Here is a 7500-nt window from a genome sequence, read left to right on the forward strand (position 1 = left end):
ATATATATATATATGTATATATATATATATATATATATATATATATATATATATATATATATATATATATATAGTTTCAGTTCAGTTTCCGCCATTTCCTCCTTCCGCCAACATCTTGCGTCGCTCAATCTCGACGCAGATATTTTGCTCTAAATCCCGCCGATGGAGAACGACGCCGACTTGCCTCCCCCGACGTCCGATTTTCCGTTCGGGCGCCGCTTTTCCGACTCCGTTGATGGCGCTGTTTGCTCTCTCGTTCGCTCGGGGTTTAGTTCCGGTTGGCGCCTCTCGCACGAGTCAGAGAAGCGCTCGTGTTGGGAATATGGACAGTCTGTTGGGTTGCCTTTTTAAAGAAATTTTCCTCTTTGTCTCTTTCTTTCTTTCTGTCATTTTTTTTTTTGTCTTTAATTATCTGATTGTTTGTATTTTTTGGTATTTGTCGTTCTTTTTTTCTGTCATTTTTTGTCTTTAATTATCTGATTGTTTGTATTCTTTTATATTTGTCTCTTTCTTTTTTCTGTCATGTTTTGTCTTTTTTTCTGATTGTTTGTATTTTTTATTTTTGTCTTTCTTTCTTTCTGTCATTTTTGTTTTTTTCTGATTGTTTGTATTTTTTTTTATTTTTGTCTTTCTTTCTTTCTGTCATTTTTGTGTCTTTTTCTGATTGTTTGTATTCTTAAATTTCTGTCATTTTTGTGTTTTTTTTATTCTAATTGTCTCTGTGCATTTATGTTTATATGAACGCGTGTACTTGAAATACGGAGAAACACAGAGAAAGTACAAGGAATTTCAGACAGTTACCACGATCCGGGAAAATAGAAGAGTGCGTGACTAAGAAATCGTTACTTTAGACGTCGTCATTTTTTATACAAATATCTCCTGGAAATCAGAGTAAAGAACACTTTGGATCCCGTTCACTGCCAGAAAAAAGTAAATATGTAGAAATACACAAACAGAAAACAGAGAGAGAGAGAGAGATAAAGAGCGAGAGAGAGAGAGAGAGAAGGCAGAGAGACAAAGAGAGAGAGAAGGCAGAGAGACACAGAGAGAGAGAAGGCAGAGAGACAAAGAGAGAGAGAAGGCAGAGAGACAAAGAGAAAGAGAAGGCAGAGAGACAAAGAGAGAGAGAGAAGGCAGAGAGACAAAGAGAGAGAGAGAGAGAAAGAGAGAAAGAAAGAAAAAGAAAGAAAGAGAGAGAGAGAGAGAGACGGAGAAAAAAAAAACAGAGACAGAGACAGATATTCCGAGGGAGGGGCGGGGAGGCGAGAGCGAAAAGAAAGCACCTCCTCGCAATGCCAACCTCCGCACGCACAGCTGACCGAAAGACGCACGCCATTCCCATAGCACACGAAAGCCCCATCGTTGAGCACACGAAAGCCCCATCGTTGAGCACACGAAAGCCCCATCGTTGAGCACACGGAAGCCCCATCGTTGAGCACACGAAAGCCCCATCGTTGAGCACACGGAAGCCCCATCGTTGAGCACACGAGAGCCCCATCGTTGAGCACACGGAAGCCCCATCGTTGAGCACACGGAAGCCCCATCGTTGAGCACACGGAAGCCCCATCGTTGAGCACACGGAAGCCCCATCGTTGAGCACACGGAAGCCCCATCGTTGAGCACACGGAAGCCCCATCGTTGAGCACACGAAAGCCCCATCGTTGAGCACACGAAAGCCCCATCGTTGAGCACACGGAAGCCCCATCGTTGAGCACACGGAAGCCCCATCGTTGAGCACACGAAAGCCCCATCGTTGAGCACACGGAAGCCCCATCGTTGAGCACACGAAAGCCCCATCGTTGAGCACACGGAAGCCCCATCGTTGAGCACACGAAAGCCCCATCGTTGAGCACACGAAAGCCCCATCGTTGAGCACACGAAAGGCCCATCGTTGAGCACACGAAAGGCCCATCGTTGAGCACACGAAAGCCCCATCGTTGAGCACACGGAAGCCCCATCGTTGAGCACACGAAAGCCCCATCGTTGAGCACACGGAAGCCCCATCGTTGAGCACACGGAAGCCCCATCGTTGAGCACACGAAAGCCCCATCGTTGAGCACACGAAAGCCCCATCGTTGAGCACACGAAAGCCCCATCGTTGAGCACACGGAAGCCCCATCGTTGAGCACACGGAAGCCCCATCGTTGAGCACACGGAAGCCCCATCGTTGAGCACACGAAAGCCCCATCGTTGAGCACACGGAAGCCCCATCGTTGAGCACACGGAAGCCCCATCGTTGAGCACACGAAAGCCCCATCGTTGAGCACACGAAAGCCCCATCGTTGAGCACACGGAAGCCCCATCGTTGAGCACACGAAAGCCCCATCGTTGAGCACACGGAAGCTCCATCGTTGAGCACACGAAAGCCCCATCGTTGAGCACACGAAAGCCCCATCGTTGAGCACACGAAAGCCCCATCGTTGAGCACACGAAAGCCCCATCGTTGAGCACACGAAAGCCCCATCGTTGAGCACACGGAAGCCCCATCGTTGAGCACACGAAAGCCCCATCGTTGAGCACACGAAAGCCCCATCGTTGAGCACACGGAAGCCCCATCGTTGAGCACACGGAAGCCCCATCGTTGAGCACACGAAAGCCCCATCGTTGAGCACACGAAAGCCCCATCGTTGAGCACACGGAAGCCCCATCGTTGAGCACACGGAAGCCCCATCGTTGAGCACACGGAAGCCCCATCGTTGAGCACACGAAAGCCCCATCGTTGAGCACACGAAAGCCCCATCGTTGAGCACACGGAAGCCCCATCGTTGAGCACACGGAAGCCCCATCGTTGAGCACACGAAAGCCCCATCGTTGAGCACACGAAAGCCCCATCGTTGAGCACACGGAAGCCCCATCGTTGAGCACACGGAAGCCCCATCGTTGAGCACACGAAAGCCCCATCGTTGAGCACACGAAAGCCCCATCGTTGAGCACACGAAAGCCCCATCGTTGAGCACACGAGAGCCCCATCGTTGAGCACACGGAAGCCCCATCGTTGAGCACACGAAAGCCCCATCGTTGAGCACACGAAAGCCCCATCGTTGAGCACATAAAAGCCCCATCGTTGAGCACACGGAAGCCCCATCGTTGAGCACACGAAAGCCCCATCGTTGAGCACACGGAAGCCCCATCGTTGAGCACACGGAAGCCCCATCGTTGAGCACACGGAAGCCCCATCGTTGAGCACACGAAAGCCCCATCGTTGAGCACACGAAAGCCCCATCGTTGAGCACACGAAATCGCTATCGTTGAGCACACGGAAGCCCCATCGTTGAGCACACGAAAGCCCCATCGTTGAGCACACGGAAGCCCCATCGTTGAGCACACGGAAGCCCCATCGTTGAGCACACGGAAGCCCCATCGTTGAGCACACGAAAGCCCCATCGTTGAGCACACGAAAGCCCCATCGTTGAGCACACGAAAGCCCCATCGTTGAGCACACGAAAGCCCCATCGTTGAGCACACGAAAGCCCCATCGTTGAGCACACGAAAGCCCCATCGTTGAGCACACGAGAGCCCCATCGTTGAGCACACGGAAGCCCCATCGTTGAGCACACGGAAGCCCCATCGTTGAGCACACGGAAGCCCCATCGTTGAGCACACGAAAGCCCCATCGTTGAGCACACGGAAGCCCCATCGTTGAGCACACGAAAGCCCCATCGTTGAGCACACGAAAGCCCCATCGTTGAGCACACGGAAGCCCCATCGTTGAGCACACGGAAGCCCCATCGTTGAGCACACGAAAGCCCCATCGTTGAACACACGAAAGCCCCATCGTTGAACACACGAAAGCCCCATCGTTGAGCACACGAAAGCCCCATCGTTGAGCACACGGAAGCCCCATCGTTGAGCACACGGAAGCCCCATCGTTGAGCACACGAAAGCCCCATCGTTGAACACACGAAAGCCCCATCGTTGAACACACGAAAGCCCCATCGTTGAGCACACGAAAGCCCCATCGTTGAGGCGCATTCATCGTAGCGTTCCTCGAGGGGGAGCTGCTAGTTGAGGCGCATCCATCGTAGCGTTCCTCGAGGGGGAGCTGCTAGTTGAGGCGCATCCATCGTAGCGTTCCTCGAGGGGGAGCTGATAGTTGAGGCGCGTTCATCGTAGCGTTCCTCGAGGGGGAGCTGCTAGTTGAGGCGCATCCATCGTAGCGTTCCTCGAGGGGGAGCTGCTAGTTGAGGCGCATCCATCGTAGCGTTACTCGAGGGGGAGCTGCTAGTTGAGGCGCATCCATCGTAGCGTTACTCGAGGGGGAGCTGCTAGTTGAGGCGCATCCATCGTAGCGTTACTCGAGGGGGAGCTGCTAGTTGAGGCGCATTCATCGTAGCGTTACTCGAGGGGGAGCTGCTAGTTGAGGCGCATCCATCGTAGCGTTCCTCGAGGGGGAGCTGCTAGTTGAGGCGCATCCATCGTAGCGTTCCTCGAGGGGGAGCTGCTAGTTGAGGCGCATCCATCGTAGCGTTCCTCGAGGGGGAGCTGCTAGTTGAGGCGCGTTCATCGTAGCGTTACTCGAGGGGGAGCTGCTAGTTGAGGCGCATTCATCATGGCGTTCCTCGAGGGGGAGCTGCTAGTTGAGGCGCGTCCATCGTAGCGTTCCTCGAGGGGGAGCTGCTAGTTGAGGCGCATTCATCGTAGCGGTACTCGAGGGGGAGCTGCTAGTTGAGGCGCAGTCATCGTAGCGTTACTCGAGGGGGAGCTGCTAGTTGAGGCGCAGTCATCGTAGCGTTACTCGAGGGGGAGCTGCTAGTTGAGGCGCATTCACCGTAGCGTTCCTCGAGGGGGAGCTGCTAGTTGAGGCGCAGTCATCGTGGCGGTACTCGAGAGGGAGCTGCTAGCTGAGGCGCATTCATCGTAGCGTTCCTCGAGGGGGAGCTGCTAGTTGAGGCGCATTCATCGTAGCGTTACTCGAGGGGGAGCTGCTAGTTGAGGCGCAGTCATCGTGGCGGTACTCGAGGGGGAGCTGCTAGTTGAGGCGCATTCATCGTAGCGTTACTCGAGGGGGAGCTGCTAGTTGAGGCGCATTCGTCGTAGCGTTCCTCGAGGTGGAGCTGCTAGTTGAGGCGCATTCATCGTAGCGGTACTCGAGGGGGAGCTGCTAGTTGAGGCGCATTCGTCGTAGCGTTACTCGAGGGGGAGCTGCTAGTTGAGGCGCATTCGTCGTAGCGTTACTCGAGGGGGAGCTGCTAGTTGAGGCGCAGTCATCGTGGCGGTACTCGAGGGGGAGCTGCTAGCTGAGGCGCATTCATCGTAGCGTTACTCGAGGGGGAGCTGCTAGCTGAGGCGCATTCATCGTAGCGTTCCTCGAGGGGGAGCTGCTAGTTGAGGCGCAGTCATCGTAGCGTTACTCGAGGGGGAGCTGCTAGTTGAGGCGCGTTCATCGTAGCGTTACTCGAGGGGGAGCTGCTATGAGGCGCTTACCTGGAGCTCTTATTCTAGGTCGTCGCGTCAACATCGGCGTTGTTCCAGCTGATCTCCGTTTCGCTTTTGTACGTTCGCCTGCTGGTGGGGGAGGCATCGCCGTCAGTGACCCGAAAGTACCGATCAGCGAGAGGGAGTAAAAAAGGAGAGAAAGGAAAAGAAAAAAGAGGATTGAGGATGAGGAGGAGATGAAGAAGAGGATGATGATGATGACGGTGATGATGATGATGATGATGATGGTGATGATGATGATGATGATGATGATGATGATGATGATGATGATGGTGATGATGATGATGATGATGATAATGATAATGATGATAATGAAGCAGAAGAAGATTAAGAAATCGAAGAAGAAGAAAAAAGTGACGAAAAAAAGAACAAGAACCAGAAGCAGAAAAAGCATAATAACAAGAAAGCAACAAACAAAAGTTAAACAAAAGCTCGATGATCTTTCCCATCTCGAGCGCAGGAGGAGTGGGAGCTCCAGACGAAGACCCAGAGAGAGTTAAATCCTTAAGTAGGTGTTGTCCAAGATGATCCTGTTAGCAAGGGATCCCGATGTGTGGAAGGCGTGGCACGACGGAAAGGTGAAACTTGGGTGAAGATCCTGTTGTTGCCATGCCCTTTGGAGAGAAAGGGAAAAAGACGTGTATGCTGCCTTAACGATGCCCAATGGAAAGGTTTTATGTGGATGGGGATTCGTTCTGGGATGCTCATTGGAAGCGTTGCATGTGGATGAGAATAACGTTGCATGTGGATGAGGATTCGTTCTATGTTCATTGGAAACGTTGTATGTGGATGAGGATTCGTTCTGAGATGCTCATTGCAAACGTTGCGTGTGGATGAGAATAACGTTGCATGTGGATGAGAATAATGTTGCATGTGGATGAGAATGATGTTGCATGTGGATGAGAATAATGTTGCATGTGGATGAGAATAACGTTGCATGTGGATGAGGAGTCGTTCTGTGTTCATTGGAAGCGTTGCATGTGGATGAGAATAATGTTGCATGTGGATGAGAATAACGTTGCATGTGGATGAAGATTCGTTCTGAGATGCTTATTGTGAACGTTGTATGTGGATGAGGATTCGTTCTGAGATGCTCATTGGAAGCGTTGCGTGTGGATGAGAATAACGTTGCATGTGGATGAGAATAACGTTGCATGTGGATGAGAATTCGTTCTGAGATGCTCATTGCAAACGTTGCGTGTGGATGAGAATAACGTTGCATGTGGATGAGAATTCGTTCTGAGATGCTCATTGCAAACGTTGCGTGTGGATGAGAATTCGTCTCATAAACACGGGTTAGATGCCAGCTGTGTGGAGGTGACGGTCGCAGCGCTATTAACGAACGCATCTCAGATTCCTACGATTTTTTTTTCTTCTTCAGCGGACCGGAATTTTTCAGGGAATTGCTGGTTCAGAAACTCACGAAGATGTATGGCGCAAAATACACACAGACGCATGGAGACACAAAAAGACACACACAAACACATGCATACATAAACACACACACACACATACAAACGCACAAAATCACATGCAAACAAATGCATACATAAACACTCGCACACACACACATACACACAAAAAAGACACACGCAAATACATGCATACATAAACACACACACACACAAACAGATACACTCACACATACAAAAAAGACACACACATACATACTTACATAAACATACACACACACATACAAAAAAGGCAGACAAATACATACATAAACACACACAAACACTTACAAACATACTTACGAACAAACGAGTATATTGACAAACAAACCTTCTTCAATGACGATGTGAACCCTTTCCCATGTCCCCCCCCTCCCCCCCTGCTCATTCCCCTCCGTCAACCCCCCTCCCCCTCTCTCTTTCACCAAATCCTTTCCCTCTTTTTATTTCCTCCTTATCTCCCCTTTTCGTCCCTCATCTCCCCTTTCCTTTTCTCTCTGTCTTCTTTACTTTCTTTACTCTTTCCCTTTTTCTCTCTTGTTTGTCTCCCTTTTCACTCATTCCCTCCAGCTACTCTTTCTTTATTTCCTTTCTTTCTATCCCTTTCTCTCTT

Source organism: Penaeus vannamei, chromosome 31 (assembly GCF_042767895.1).
Source record: "Penaeus vannamei isolate JL-2024 chromosome 31, ASM4276789v1, whole genome shotgun sequence".
Taxonomy (NCBI): Eukaryota; Metazoa; Arthropoda; class Malacostraca; order Decapoda; family Penaeidae; genus Penaeus; species Penaeus vannamei.